Below are 15816 nucleotides of genomic sequence, written 5' to 3' on the forward strand. Positions count from 1 at the left end.
TACACGGGTCATTGTATGGCTCTCATGGAATTACATTTTAAAATATGTGGCGTTCATGGCTCTCTCAGCCAAAAAGATTCCCGACCCCTGAACTAGAGGATAACATAGAAACCAAAGGAAGGGAGCATTTTAACAAATGGATCATCACAGACTATGGTCACATGCTACAGGGAGGTCAGGGTAGGTAAGATGGAAAAGTTTTCATAGAGGTTGTCCATATGGCCCTTGGTAAGCACAGGACAGTTTTATTAGAATAGGTTAAGAATTGAACAAAAGGTCCAAAATTGGACACAGTAAGTTCAGACTAGTTTTTTGAGAATCCTGATCCTGGAAAGAGACAGATAGAATGCATGATATAGATAGATAATTAGATAGATATTTAGATAGATAGATAGATAGATAGATATTTAGATAGATAGATAGATAAAGAGAGAGAATGTGTCTGTGTCTGTCTGTGTCTCTGGAAAAGATACAGAACAAGAATATGTAGATTCTAGGGATTAAATGTAGTTCTTAAGTAGAGTAAAGGGAGGAGGGCTTGCATACCCAGAGATGAACCTTTCATAGTTAATCTGAAGAAGTTCACCTCCTCAGAGACAAATGCCAGGAATGAAAGGAAAGTACAAGTGCAGGTACTGTTTATACTTTGGGGACAGGAATCCAAAGCAATTCTGGCCTAGTGACCTTGATTTTCTTTTCTCTGTCATTTAGGGGGAAAGCTATTTACTAAGAGTGATGGGGTGCTAGTAGGGTGGACATCAAAAGGAGAGGTGTCAGGGTAGAGATTAGCTTTGGGAACAAGGGAAGAGTAGTGATGGCTTAGTGGTGGAAGGATGTTTAGAAAAAAACTGACCTCTTTCCAACTTCCCAGAGGGCGCGAGAACAAGCATTGCCCACTTGAGTGTGGTATCCTGGCAGAGAACCGGCAGCTGTTGGGAGAACAGAGAAGGCATCGAGAACATTCAGTGAGGAGGTTAGGGCATGTAGTAGTTTCTTTACAACTCAAGGAGAATCCACAGAGTGTGATGGGTAGATTGGCTGGGTGTTCATTGGGGATGGAGGATGGGAGCCAGAGCAACATCTGAAGCAGAAACCAGAGGGGCAATGGAGTGAGCAAAGGAGTTGGAGGTATTGGCAAAACATGACTGGGATGAGCAATAGGATGGGATTAATTGGCCCTAATGTTTTTATAAAAGCCTTATTCCAAGAATGATTTGCTATCATCTATCAGCACAAAACAATATTGTCTCTGTTCAGTAACCTATGACCCTCACCTAGAGTTTTAGATAGAAACTTCATAAAACATTATTTGTTTGTTTTTGTGCTTCTGTATAGCTCATCTCTGAGTGGAAAGACACAGAAGCCCAACTAGTTGGAGAATCTAGTATCTTTTCCCACAGCAGAACGGGACCAGTGTGCAGAGGGGAGGTGCTGACAGGCCCAGTGTCCTTGTGTCCTAACCTGTTCCTGGAGGAACGCACAGTGTTAAACAAGCAATACATTTGTTTCTTTAGGAGGGGTAGCTGTGAGTGGAAGTACCGGAATGGCTAGGAATATATATTTTAGGACTTTTTATGCGGTCAAATTACAGTTTTTCTTTTGGTGGTAGTAGTTTCTTTCTTCCCTTTTATTGAACTTGTTGGGGTGACACTGGTTAACAAAATGGTACAGGTTTCAGGTGCTCAATTCCACACATCATCTGTACTCTGTACTGTGTGTCCACCACCCCAAGTCAAGTCTTCATCCATCACCATTTATCCCCCTGTACCATCCTCCACTCAACCTGCCACAATCAAATGAAATGTCATTGTCTTTAAAATGTCCTTTGTGCTTAGTGTTAATCATTGAATCTGATGGAACAATTCAGAAACGGGGCTTCTGTAAAGCTATAGAATTGTTAGCTGGGTAATTGGAAAAGATCTAATCAAATCTGCAAGCCCACCTCTCCTTATTCATGCAGGAAAGAAAATGGAACATTTGTTGTATCTTGCTCAATTCTCCTGACTTCTGAGAGGGAAGATATACCTTCCTCCTGTCCCATTGCTTTTTCTTCTAATGAGTACTTCAACAAGCCAATTTCTTATGCAGTCACAGGTATTTAAGGGCACCAACCTAACTTTATCTTGGGCAATCAGTCTTGCATGTGACAGTTGTAATTTTGGCGTGCTCTCATGGATTCAGGATATATTTGAATCTCGGCAGGTTCTGAAAGAGTTCCTGTAAATCCTATTCTCCCTTTTAATCTTTTAGAGATTGCCCAATAGAGTTAGGGTCATAGGTGAATATTTATTGCCACTCAGGAATCTTCCTGAGTAATGCAGAGATTCTTTTGGAAGACAGTTTTTCAGATTATCAGGGTGTCATGAAGTACTAAACTGTATTTTAGGGCTTTTTTCTTTGCATTAATTTTTGTGTAGGACTGCAGAGTTTTTTAATGTTCACTCTGTTTTGTTTTGTTTTTGCATCAAGCCAAGTTCTCCTTACATTTGGAAGCAGGACAAGTACTAAGAGGTTGGACTCACCTTAAAAGTGGGGCTCTCTTTGAAGAGAACTGTGGGCAGTCAGGGTTTGATAACCCTGAACAGAACCTGAGTGATTTTGTTCTGTGTATCCTTCTGTTACTGAACAAAATGATGAGACCTCAATTCTTCTCTCCTTGAGAGAAAGAATTCAGTCAAGAAACAAAGTGCCAACAAGTAAAGGAAGAATTTGTTGGTCATGGAGGAAGAAAGTCAGAGAAAAGGGGACCTTGAAGTCAGGTAGGGGGTTAGCCAGTGAGCTGCCACTGTCCACTGCTTCCTTGATTGCAAGTCTTGTGGGGGCTCTTAGAGCTTAGGAGAATTAGGGGGGCAAGGGAAACAAAGGAAATGCACCTGGAGGGAAGAAGAGGAGAAAGGGAAGGTGCTGGCATGCTCTGGGAAGGGAGAATGCACTGGGTCCTCTGACCTAAGGGTTTCTAGGGGTGAGAATTTCAGGGAGGTCCCAGGGAAGGATCTCAATAGAATATTCATCAGCTTTCCAGGTATGTCCTTTTAGAGCTGTGGTCTCCACTGATTGGTTAGCATCAGGGGAGTCATTAGTTAATGCAGCATCTGAGGTCAGCCCTGGCTTCCCTTGGTCTGGTCCTGTTGCTTTTCTGTGCTTGGAGCTGAAACACAACTGGGGCCTAGATGTTATCTCTAGGGGTTAATGCTTAAGCACTGTTCTCTAGCCCCCTTGTTTGTTCCTCCTCTAAGGCAGTCCAAAACCACATGATTAGCAGTATGCCAGAGAACGAAAGGTCAGGGGAGGGTCCGAGTCCCATAACCAGCGATATGATATCAGAGGGTCTAGACAGTATGACCAACTAAGAGAGAAAAGATCACCCTTGGGGCAAAGTTCTTGCTTTCTGTTTTGCTCATTGCTAGGCACCTGGGGCTTTCCGTCTCAGTGGCCTTCTGTGCCTCGTTCATAGTTCTTGGTTTATAGTCCTTCGTGTATTCATGCCTGTCCTGCTGCCTACCACATTCCCCTCTTGGGGCTCTTGACCCAGAAATCTTTTAGGGAAGATGGGCCTAAGGTATCTTCTGTAGCTGCTTCCTGCTAAAAAGGGGCAATGTGTTCCATCAGAGCCAAGGGATCCTTGTTCTCTGTTAGAGGGACGATGAGGCCTGTGCACAGAAGCAGGTTGCCATGGTGTCTAGGGTTGGTATTTCCTGATTATGTGTAGGGTTTATAACCTTGTGGAAATAAACTGTGTTACAAATTTCATTATTATTGGGGAAAAAGCTGGAATGACAAGGCTTAATACAAATTGTCCGATAAATGAAAAAGTTTTAGTTCTCAATTCCATATCAAAGGATGGGAGAAAAATAAGGCATTAGTTTGGAGGGTTGTAGCTAAATATTTATTTCCTTTTTTTTTTTTTTTTTTTCCCTGTATTTTTCTGAAGCCGGAAATGGGGAGAGACAGATTCCCTTATGCGCCCGACCTGGATCCACCTGGCACGCCCACCAGGGGGCGACGCTCTGCCCACCAGGGGGTGATGCTCTGCCCCTCCGGGCGTTGCTCTGTTGCAACCAGAGCCACTCTAGCGCCTGGGGCAGAGGAGCTATCCCCAGCGCCCAGGCCATCTTTGCTCCAGTGGAGCCTCAGCTGCGGGAGGGGAAGAGAGAGACAGAGAGGAAGGAGAGGGGGAGGGGTGGAGAAGCAGATGGGCACTTCTCCTGTGTGCCCTGGCCGGGAATCGAACCCAGGACTTCTGTACACCAGGCTGATGCTCTACCACTGAGCCAACCGGCCAGGGCCTGTAGCTAAATAAGATAACTAAAAAAAAAATTCAGGCTCTATTTCAGTTCATACCTGAGAAATAAAGTTTTGAAGACAAGTAAGTGGAATCTACTGTAACATAATTTTCCCCCCTAAAATCACCCTCATTTTTATCAAAGATCCAAATTAAGACCAACTTGTTTATTGCATCAAGTCCAGTTTTAATTTGACCTGATTACTTGCATAAACAGAACAAGCATAGCAATTGATTATATAGGCTTTTTTTTTTTTTTTGTATTTTTCTGAAGTGAGGAGCAGGGAGGCAGAGAGACAGATTCCTGCATGCACCCGACCAGGATTTACCGGCAAGCCCACCAGGGGGTGATGCTGTGCCCATCTGGGGCATTGCTCGGTTGCAACTGCAGCCATTGTGGCATCTGAGGTGGAGACCATGGAGCCATCCTCAGTGCCCAGGCCAACTTTTTGCTCCAATGGAGCCTTGGCTGCAAGAGGGAAAGAGAGAGAGAGAGAGAGAAAGTGGAGGGGGAAGGGTGGATAAGCAGATGAGTGCTTCTCCTGTGTGCCCTGGCTGGGAATTGAACCCGGGACTTCCATATGCCGGGCCAACGCTCTGCCACCGAGCCAACTGGCCAGGGTGATCATATAGACTTTTTAAAATCTGCTTTGCTTGAATTTCATAAGGAATCTCCATATTGAGCGTTAGCCCCTCAGGACAAAGAAGCCAAGCCTCATAGTTGCCATCCTGGTTTTCCTGAGATAGCTGTAGTTTTGAGTGAATTTTTTGAGTTCTCGAGGTCCCCCAAAATGTCTTGAGGTTTTCTCTTTGACATCATCTAGGAAGGCAGCGTTCATTCCTTACGTGGAAAGACCTGCACGAACCACATGAATAAGCAAGGTACCAGGCCATTTCTTTATTGGTTCTCATTGGCTTTAAAGTCAATCTTAATTCCTTCAAGGTTTCTGGTGACATCCAGAATCCAGGCATGTCTCTCTTAAACATGACATTCCAGCCAAAGCCCTGGTTAATAAAGCTATAATTGGAAACTGGTTTTATGTGTCCTATTACAAAGAGATCAGATTCTTATTTGATTCATGCAAACAAACATACTGCCATGAAAATAATAATTACTCATTAAGAGTTCCCAAGTTCTGGAAGAATCAGGTAAAGAGAAAAATATAAAGCAAAAGGGTAACCCTTGTTCTTTTAACAGAATGGAAAACAACTAAACTCCAACTCTGTTTTAGCTTACTTTCGATATTTCAATTCATTATTCAGCTTACCTATTTAATTTCCTCTCAAGATTTCTCTTCACAAGCCTTCTACAACTTTCACAACCCTTTGTACCTATTCAGAAATAACCAGCTTTAAGACAACTCACTTTTTTCCTTTTTCTTCAGTATCTTCATATATTATACCTTCCATTACCAAAACCATACAATTAATTAGAATTTCCAACTTTTAGAAACCTTAATTTCTAATGATAACCAGAAAGTAAGCAACCAGTATTCCTTAGACTGATACTTTCATGAACACATTTTATAACCTTCAGAAACACAGGCTTCTGGTCCTGCCTGGTTGTGGTTAAGACGGTCCTCCTGAGACAACAAGGTTGCAGGTACGATCCCCAGTAAGGGCACACACGGGAAGCAACCAAAAAGTGTATAACTGAGTGGAACAACAAGGGAATGCTTCCCTTCCCTCTCCCCTCTCTCTCCTTCCTCACTCTGTTTCTTAAAAATAAAATTGTCTGACTTTTGGTGGCTCAGTGGATAAAATGACAACCTGGAATGCTGAGGTCATTAGTTCAAAACCCCAGGCTTGCCTGGTCAAGGCACTTATAAGAAGCAACTACGAATTGATGCTTTCTGCTCCTCTAGTAGCCTTCTCTCTCTCTCTTCTCTTTCTAAAATTTTTTAAAAAGTGGCCTGACCTGTGGTGGTGCAGTGGAGAAAGCATCGCCCTGGAATGCTGAGGTTACTGGTTCAAAACCCCAGGCTTGCCTGGTCAAGGCACATATGGGAGTTGATGCTTCCTGCTCCTCCCCCCTTCTCTCTCTCTCTCTCTCAAACCGAATAAATAAAATCTAAAAAAAATTAATAAAATTAAAATAAAAGAACAGAATACTATTAAAAAAATTAGTCCCTGGCCAGATTGCTCAGTTGGTTAGATTATTGTCCCGGAGCACGGAGGTTGCTGGTTCGATTCCCCAGCCAGGGACATGCAGGAGCAGCTTGGTGATTCTTATCTCTCTTCCTGCCTCTCAAAAAATAAAGGAAGAAAAGAAAGAAATGAGGGAGGGAAGGAAGGAGGAGAAGAAACAGGCTTCTTTATTGCAAACACACTTTTAAGAGACATACTTCTAATGAAGTATAAGACATCAACAGTTTCAAATGTGTTTCCTAGCTTCTCTGTAATAAAAGGCCAAAAGTAGGTGAACTGAAGACTTCTTTAGGAATTAATGTTTAACAGTTGAAATAATTTAAATTAATCTGAGATGGCTAAGGTGTTTTTTTTTTCTTTCTTTCAATAAGGACTATCTTCTAGATACTTTCATTTTAAATGATGACCCAGGTAAGATTTGGTGGCCTTTCAATTGTTCCTGGAGCCACACCTCTGCCCCTGTAAGGACTGAGCCACACCTCTGCCCCTGTAAGGACTAGTTGTAAAACAAGGACAGTCATTTTTACTACCTCAAAAATTTGGGGTGCCATCCAAATGTTGACAAAGGACTGCCAAATTCATTTACCTATCTTTAGAATGTTTCTATCCATCTGGGTCCACTTTATTTTTCTTTTAGGCTCTGTAGCAAATGTAGAGAAATTTAGTTTAAAGGTAGTGCATAGCTCAGGGTCAGTCCTGAGAGCCATAAAGGCTGGGATGTATGGAACCTCCATCCATTTCCATGCAGCTGGCAAAGCAGTTCTATTGGAATTGGCAGTGCCATTAGCTGGTCAAACCTCTCCAATACATAATTTATACTGGGGCCCAGCTGTGTTGGGAAAAAATATTTGTTGGGAAAAAAATATTAGCTTTTTTTTTTTTTTTTTTTTTTTAAGGTTTGGGAATCAAATTTTGACCAGTGTTGAGGATATATTCTAAGAGTGAGTCCTGAGGAATGGATAGTTGCTTCCCATCTGTAGAGAATAGAGGAGAGTGTGGGAGCAAACAGGCCTCCCTATTTCACCCAACCTATAGTGGGCCTGAAGGGAGCATCCCCTGCTGCGTTCCTGGGTTCCTGGATTCAGCTAGCCTTACCGTACCTGCCTCCTGTCTGTCTCATCTGGAGACTAGCATCCTTCATCTCCAAATTCACTGACAGGATCTCCTTCCTTTTGGACCACTTGACTTGAGCAAGTGAGCTTGCCAGTGCATCAGGGATAAGGGCTTTATTTCCAGGTGTTTCATTAATTTCTGGAATTTCCAGAAAAAGTGATTGACCCAGTAGATATGACGATCATTCCCCCGGAGGCTCTCTTACGTCCCATTCCCTTGGACCCTTGGGCCTCATGCAGAAGAAATGGGAGGCCCTGCAAGGTCAACAGCCATCACGACATTGTGGGGCTGAGGTCTGGGCGTTTCTGGCCTTGGAGGCATACTTTCCCAGTTGATTTTAGTTTTATTTTGTGATCTGTAGATCTGAAGAAATTTCTGGGGATATGGTATGGTGGGTGGAAGTGAACTGCTGTGGGTTGAGCTCCAAGGGGATTTCACCTTACAAGTCATCTCAAACCCTTTTATGTATCTCAGTTTCTCTCCCCAGCTGCCTAATAATCCAGCCATGAGGATTCAGAGTGCTAGGTAACCAGCCTTTATGCACATGTCCCCAGATGAATAAATTACTTAATTAGAGTTGATTTAGAATTCCCTATGGGACTCCTACATGTCGTGAGAGATGCCCTCTGACACCGCCACAGAGATTCTTAGTCACCTAAGAATACCCAAGATTTGGGTTGGAGGAAGGAAGTGCCCCTTATCTTCAGAACCACAGGAGTTCAGACTTCTATTTATTCAGCAGAGGTTTTGTTCATACCCTCAGAAAGCAATTCGAATTAAAAACCCAAAGTTAAAAACCAGCCATCCATTTTTTTCTCCAGTCCTTAGTTATCTGGATTCTTATCTTTAGCCTGGGTTCTCTCAACTCTAAACCTTTGGCTCCAACTCGAGGAGTTTGAAAAATAAAGCTCAAGTAAAGTCAACCTCTTATCTTAAAACAGGGAGGTCTGGAATTTCAAGGAAAACTCAGCCAAGTTCATGCAATGCAAAGCGAGGAGCCGATGGGGTGCAGTGGGCCCTGGCTAGTGCCTAGCTTGGGTCCAGGTCTGCAAGGTGGTCCTAGGTGGGCTTCTCTGGAATCCAGCCAAACTACGCCATGGTTAGACCATCCACGTCACATACCACCAAAAGGATGTTATGGGTGAAATGAAGAGACCTCAATTCTTATCTTCTTGAGAGAAAGAATTCAATCAAGAAACAAAGTGTAGCAAATAAAGGAAGAATTTACTGGCCATGCAGGAAGAAAGTCAGAGAAAAGGAGGCCATGGAGACAGAGAGGTTCAGGGGGTTAGCCCAGGATGAGCTGTTGCTGACCACTGCTTCCCCGGTTGCATGTCTCCTGGGTTTCCTTAGAGCTTACTAGAAATAGAGGGGCAAGGGAAATGTGCCTACTGGGGGTAAGAAGAGAAGAAGGAGGAGGGGCAAGGACTGGCATGCACCTGGAAGGGAAAGTGTTCTACGTCCTCCAACCTAAGGGCTTTTAAGGGTGGGGGATCTTAGGGAAGGTCCTAGGGGAGGATCTCAACAGAAGATTCATCAGCTTTCCAAGTATATCTTTTTAGGGTCATGTTCTCCACTGATTGGTTAGCACCAGGGCAGGAGGTCATTAGTTAATGCAGCATATGAGGTCAGCAGTGACTTCCTTTGCCTGGTTCTGCTGCTTTTCTGGGCTTGGAGCTGAAAAACAACTGAGGCCTAGATGTTATATCTGGGGTTGATGTTTAAGCACTGTTCTCCAGCCTTCTTGTTTGTTCCTCTTCTAAGGGGGTCTAAAACCACAGACTAGCGATATGCTAGGGGAGGGAAGGTCAGAGGGGCATCTGAATCCCATGACCAGTGATATGAAATTCAGGGGTCTAAACCTCATGACCAGCTAAGGAAGAAAAGGTCACCCTTGGGGCAAGGTCCTTGTTTTACTGTTTTGCTCATTGCTAGGCACCTATCTGGGGCTTTCTGTCCTGGTGGCCTTCTGTGCCTGGCCTGTAGTCCTTGCTCTGCTCACCTCGAACTGCCTTCCACATTTCTTTCTTCATAAGGTCACTTGAGAATGTGTCTTCAGAACTCACCCGGCTTCTGTCTTTTTCTAACTCATCTTTGTCATCACCTGCTGCCTGAAGACATATGGGTGCCTATAAAAGGGGACATGCACATTTCTCAGTCTAACAGCAGATCTGCCTTATAGATATATTGCAGGTGCTGTTCAGAATTTTTCTCTGTTATTTATAGCTACAAGACCCTGAGAAGGTTCCCCTTGTGTCTGTATTCCCTTACTTACAAAGTAGGTAGCATTGTGCTTTAAATAAAAGTGAATATAAAGGGCTTCGCATAATGCCTTGAACATAGCAAATGTGTAATAAAGGTTGGCAGTGATGATAGATGATAATGATGTAGACTCATTGGCCCCGAAGTGTATTTAGGGTAATATTCATTGTTGCTGTGTGTTTTAAAACACTCAGAAGATTGCAGGTTTTTGGGGTGTTTTTTTTAAAAATAAAATAGGGTCAACTCATAGTAAATAAAACAAGGTGTCAGAGGCTAGAGCCTTGAGGGGATGGATTTGAGATGAAAGACGTGTTTGAAATTGACAAGAAATTACAAGAAATCACCGTTGTAGGTATAATAGGATACAAATGAAAGGAAATACTTGCACGTGTTAGGTACTTTGTTGTGAATAGGGGAGGTAAAAGAGGAGGTAGAATAGGAGGCAGAGTGTCATACTTGGGGAAAAATTATGTGTAAATTCAGAATATTGATAGGAGGATGAGGCTAAAGGAGAAAAGAAATATATGCATTTGAGGGAGCAGTGCTCTGGAATGTGTGAGTTGGGAGGAAACAGGGAGGTTTCCAGTATACTTCCGTTGCAGCTGTTTTCCACACTGCAGGTGGAGACCAGTGTGAAAAAATGAGGACAGGAGGTACATAAGATTATTGCACTGATGTCTTTTAGACTATAATTGTATCTTTGATTACTAATCCAGGCTCTCCTGAAGGCCAAAAGAGACATAAAGTTGACCTAAGGACGCAACTTACCCTTTATGGCTTGAGCTTTTGTTTCTTACCAAAACCCTTAGATATAATTTTGCATATTAGTAAAATGCACAGGTTTTTATGGGACAGTTATCTTAATTTTGATAAATGTATAGCTCTATATTACTGACAGTCCAGTTAAGATATTAAACATTTCCATCACCCCAGAAAGTTCGAGTACACCCGTTGGCAGTGTCTTGCCCCAGGCAACCACTAATGTGACTCCTTACACTATAAATTATTATTCCTGTTCTTATGAAGTGTAATCAGACAGTAGGACCCTTTTTGTGTCTGGCTTTTTTTCAGTAGCACCATGTCTGTGTCATTCTAAACTTCAATGTGAGGAATGCCTAATTATTTATGTATACTGATGTCAAGTAATAATTTCCTTTGTACCCTCAAAATCAGTGTAACATCTGTATGAGTAACCTAACTAGTTTGGAAAACACTAGTGCCCATTCTCCATTGTTATGAAAGCTCAATATTCCCTGTGGTGTGTCACAACAGATTGCCACATACAGTCTGTATCTAAAGAGGCAGAAGAAATCTGGAGAGTGCTTAGTCACAACCAGAACCTTTCTTGCTTCCATCCTTTCAGAGTGCTGAGTTTACTTGATCCTCATATGGCTTAGTTTGTAGAAATTTTATATGAAAATAAAGTATATTGAGAGGGAAAGGTCACCTTGGCTGCCTAGATCCATCTTGACTTCTGTATGATGTAGAAAATTTTATTCACGAAGGGATTGTATATCATGATCAAGTCTTACTATTAACATCCACCTGTTCGCTAATGAGCCACTCTATCTTTCCTCCAAAATCTGTAAAGAATGATAACTTTGGGCATTTGTAACAAAGTCTGAAATAAAAAACATTGTTTTTATTGGATGGCTAATTCCTTTGGGGAAAACTATTTAAAAATAAGAGGTAAATTTCAGTTATTTTAAGATTTGAGACTTTAACTGATTGAGCTATAGACCATGCTTAACTACAGTGCAAATTATAAAATTTGAAGTTAGAAATCCCTTGTTATAGTTTTAAATGTTTGTGAAAATTTACATCTTAATATGTGTGATAGAAGTATTTTTCTTTCTCAGTTAAATTTTATTGTGGGTTAAAAAGTATATGCATTCATTCATTTGTATGGTTTCTCATCTTCTGTGATTGTTTTTCCAAAATTAATCACACTATCTGGATAAGCTTTTTCAAATTTTATCTCTTTAGATGTGAAATAATCTGATTAAAATATGTGCATATCAACTTCCTAAAAAAAAAAAAGATAATATGTTTTGAAAAAGGCAATGAGTCTCTTGCAACAAAATAATCTTTTTATTATATACCTTATCTAAAATTTTCCATATTCCCATCCCCTTACCTTAATGTGAAAGCTAGTAGTTAAGGATATTTTGGGATTTTATTATTTTTTAAATAGAAAATATAATAGCTTATACTAATATTAAATTTTGGTTTCCAGTCTAAGTACTTGGAGTTAGTGCAGACCCCATAACATAAAGGTTCAGTGTTCCAAGACCACCCTGACTTCAGATGCCAGTTGCTATCTGTACTTCTGACCAACTAGCTTTAAATTGAGTGTTTCTACAATCCTTTCCTTAGGTTTGTGAGGATGGCTGACAGAACTCAAGAAAGCACTTTACTTACTAATAGTGGTTTATTATAAAGGGTACAACTCAGGAATAACCAAATAGAAAAGAGACATAGGGCAAGATATGGAGGAGTGGTGTGGGGGTGCGTGGAGCTTCCCTATTTTCTCAGGGTACTTCGCCCTCCCAGCTCCTTGAATTATTCTTCAACCTGGAGGCTCTCTGAACCCTGTTGTTTAGGGTTTTTTTGTTTTGTGACAGAGATAGAGATACAGAGAGAGGACAGATAGGGACAGATAAAGGTAGACAGGAAAGGAGAGAGATGAAAAGCATCACTTCTTCGTTGTGGCTCTTTAGTTCATTGATTGCTTTCTCATATGTGCCTTGACCGGTTGGGGTCAGGGGGTTACAGCAGAGGGAATGACCCCTTGCTCAAGCCAGTGACCTTGAGCTCAAGACAGTGACCTGGAGCTTTAAGCCAGAGACTTTTGGGCTCAAGCCAGTGACTATGGAGTCATGTCTGTGATCCCATGCTCAAGCCAGAGACCCCAGTTCAAGCTGGTGAGATTGGCTCAAGCCCAATGAGCCTGCACTTAAGCCAGCGACCTCAGGGTTTCAGACCTGGGTCTTCTGCATCCCAGGTGGATGCTCTAACCACTGTGCAACTGCCTGAACAGTCTAAGATTTTTATTTGTTTGTTTGTTAATGATGATTCCAATATGTAGGCATGATCGTTTACATCATTGGCCATTGGTGCATGAACTCAATCTCCAGCCCTTCTCCCTTCCCAGAGGTACGGCTGATGGTGGGGCTGAAAGTTCTAACTCTAATCACCTGTTGTTTCTCTGGCGACAGCACCCATCCTGAAACTGTCTAGGGTCCTACCAAGAATCACCTTATTAGCATAAACTCAGATATGGTTGAAAGGAGCTTGTTACTAATAACAAAAGATGCTCCTATTACCCATATCAGGAAATTCCAAGGATTTAAAAGCTCTGTGTCAGGAACTAGAACAAAGAGCAAGTATAATTTTTTTGGTTTTTTAAAATTGTTTTTTACTTTTCAATTACAGTTTACATAATGTATTATACAATATTACATTGGTTTCAGGTATGCACTCCAGTGATTAGACATTATATAACCTACTCTGTAATCATCGTGATAAATCTCACTCCCAACTGACACTGTGCATACCAACTATTTATTTTTTATTATCACACCTGTCACAATTTGGGGTATGAGAAAGTAGAAAAAGTAGAAGAGGAAGGTTTCAGTGTTGTTTGGTTTTTAGTTTTCAGTCTTACTTAACTATTTATTTAAAATGGAATTCTAAAACACAACAGAGCATGAAGGTATTATTTGCAGTAATGTCCATATTCTAAAAAACAGAATATAATCTAAATGCCCCATATTTGAGATAGCAGGTAAATTACATCTACCACAGATGCATTTATTTAATAGCATTTAATAATGCTATTAAATAAAAAATTATGAAGATTATGATAATATGTGGGGAAAATTTTGATACAAAAAGTGAAAAATTGGCAAAGGAAATGAATATTGGTTGAGCTTCAGTTAAATGCCGGTTTCATCTCATTTAATCCTGTTCCTCTTACATAGGATAATCAAAATATGAACGTTTATGTGATGATTACAACTATCCAATGAATATTAATGTGATGTGATAAAGTGAGCACTTCACTTAAACCAAACAGGGCCTTAATTTTTTTTTTTTTTCCATGTAAAAGGTCCTGAAGAAAGTAGTTGTTTGTCAGGGTCTTAAACACCTCCTTTCTTCTTTACTGTCAAAGTATGGCTTCTCACTGTTTCTTTATGATTTTAAGTAGATGCTTCACCACCACCTTCAACTCCGCATTCTAGTGAGGAGAAAGAAGGGCATAGAGCAGCCGGCTCCTGTCAACTGATTCTCCCTCCATTTAATGAGTTTTCCTGGAAATCTCATCCAGGGACTTTTGCTTCCATATCACTAATCAGAACTATGGCACTCAGTTACCATTTGCTGAAAGGAAGGCCAGAAATGTATTTTTTTTTTAAGCTGGGCATAGTGCCACCTGGAATAAAAGAGGAGTTCTGTTGGTAAGGGAGAATGGGGAACAGGACATTAGATAAGTAACCAGCAGATATCTGCCAAGCTGTTTTTCCCTGAATCCTAAGGTTCTTTTATCATAAAAAAAAAAATAGATTGACTAAGAGAAGGCCATCTGGTAGTGGGTGAAATGTTAATGATTCCTAAAAATCCCAATTTCTTAACTGATTTTTGGAATATCTGAATCCTTTCAGCTTTCTCCTTTATATTCAGCCTCGAATCATTATATCCCAGATGATCTATAGAGTGGCAAGTAGATAGTATTTTGCTACTTTTTACAGGACTTAACTTGAGAGTTTAGAAATAATAGAACATTGAAATTGTGGAAAGCAAGATTTGGACTGTGAAGAAGTTGTATAGAATGTTTGAGCCTTCTCTGAGCCTCAGTTCTTCTTATAGAAAATATAATCATATGTCCTGCTGTGCCTACTTCATGGGGCGTTTGTGGTAATGAATTGAAAGAGGTAGTGCTTACATTTTTTTTATAGAGCAATACAATTTGCAAAATCAGACAATATCAGTTAGTAGTCCAAACTCATGCACCTATTTTGTGCCATAGGTTAGCCTGGAGTTTAGGACTCCTGAATCTTCTAGATAGTATATGGTAATGTCTCCACCCTATTGGATAGCACTACTTATATAATTACTCTGTGATTCAGCATTTTGTTATCTAATTAAGCAGTTTTGTACTAACATACTTGATAGGCAAAGGTATGGTGTTGGTAGGTGAGAGGATCAAGTCAGATAACATAAGTAAATCTCTCTGTAAACTGAAAAGTACTGTGTAAGTACACAAAATATTAATAGGATACAAATGACAGAATCATCTTTAGTGTGACAAAAAAGTCTAGAAAGAGGGGTCATGTTTACTGACTGTTTAGCCATTTATGTTTGTTTATATTGGCCTGTTCTCTTAGATGGTCAATCAATATCAAGTCTTAAGGAATATATTTTTATAATATCTTTATTATATGCAGCTTAAGTGTCTGTTTGTTGCCAATAGCTTATTGGTTGCTTGCGTAACTGTACTAGCCAATGGGGTGAAGTTGCCACGGCTGACCGCAAATAGAGTGGGTCAGGGGGAAGGTGAACATTTGTTTGCATTGGCAATCATCTGTTTTACATAAAAACTACGTCTTAATGTAATTTCTTTTAAGAATGCCTCCTAGAAAATACAGCACTGAAGAGGAGAGAAAAGGAGCTAAAGCTGCACAAAAACGGCTTTATCAACAAAAAGAAACCACTGAGCAGAGAAAGACAAGGCTTGCTTCAGTCGCAGAGCAAATGCGTCTTTCTCGGCAAAATGAGACTGATGAGCATAGAGAAACAAGACTTGCCTCAAATGCAAGACAAAAAAGCCTGTCATGACAAAATGAGTCCCTTGAACAAAGGCAGGAGAGAAATGCAAAAAAACAACAGAGTAATGCTGACCAAAACGCAAAAAGGATTAAGACAGTTTCAAACAGAGAAACTTTCATTTTTGAGCATTCCTCTGGTGACATGAATATTGGCATTTTTTTACCTGAGCCTGCATTTGGACA

The 15816-nt window shown here is 40.9% G+C and overlaps 1 protein-coding gene across 8 annotated transcripts in view; it reads left to right on the plus strand.

Moving 5' to 3' along the window:
• The window catches only part of PATJ (PATJ crumbs cell polarity complex component), a 411472-nt gene that overhangs the window by 133412 nt on the left and 262244 nt on the right, over positions 1–15816 (plus strand). The window lies entirely within an intron of this gene.

This window comes from Saccopteryx leptura, chromosome 3, assembly GCF_036850995.1.
Source record: "Saccopteryx leptura isolate mSacLep1 chromosome 3, mSacLep1_pri_phased_curated, whole genome shotgun sequence".
Classification (NCBI taxonomy): Eukaryota; Metazoa; Chordata; class Mammalia; order Chiroptera; family Emballonuridae; genus Saccopteryx; species Saccopteryx leptura.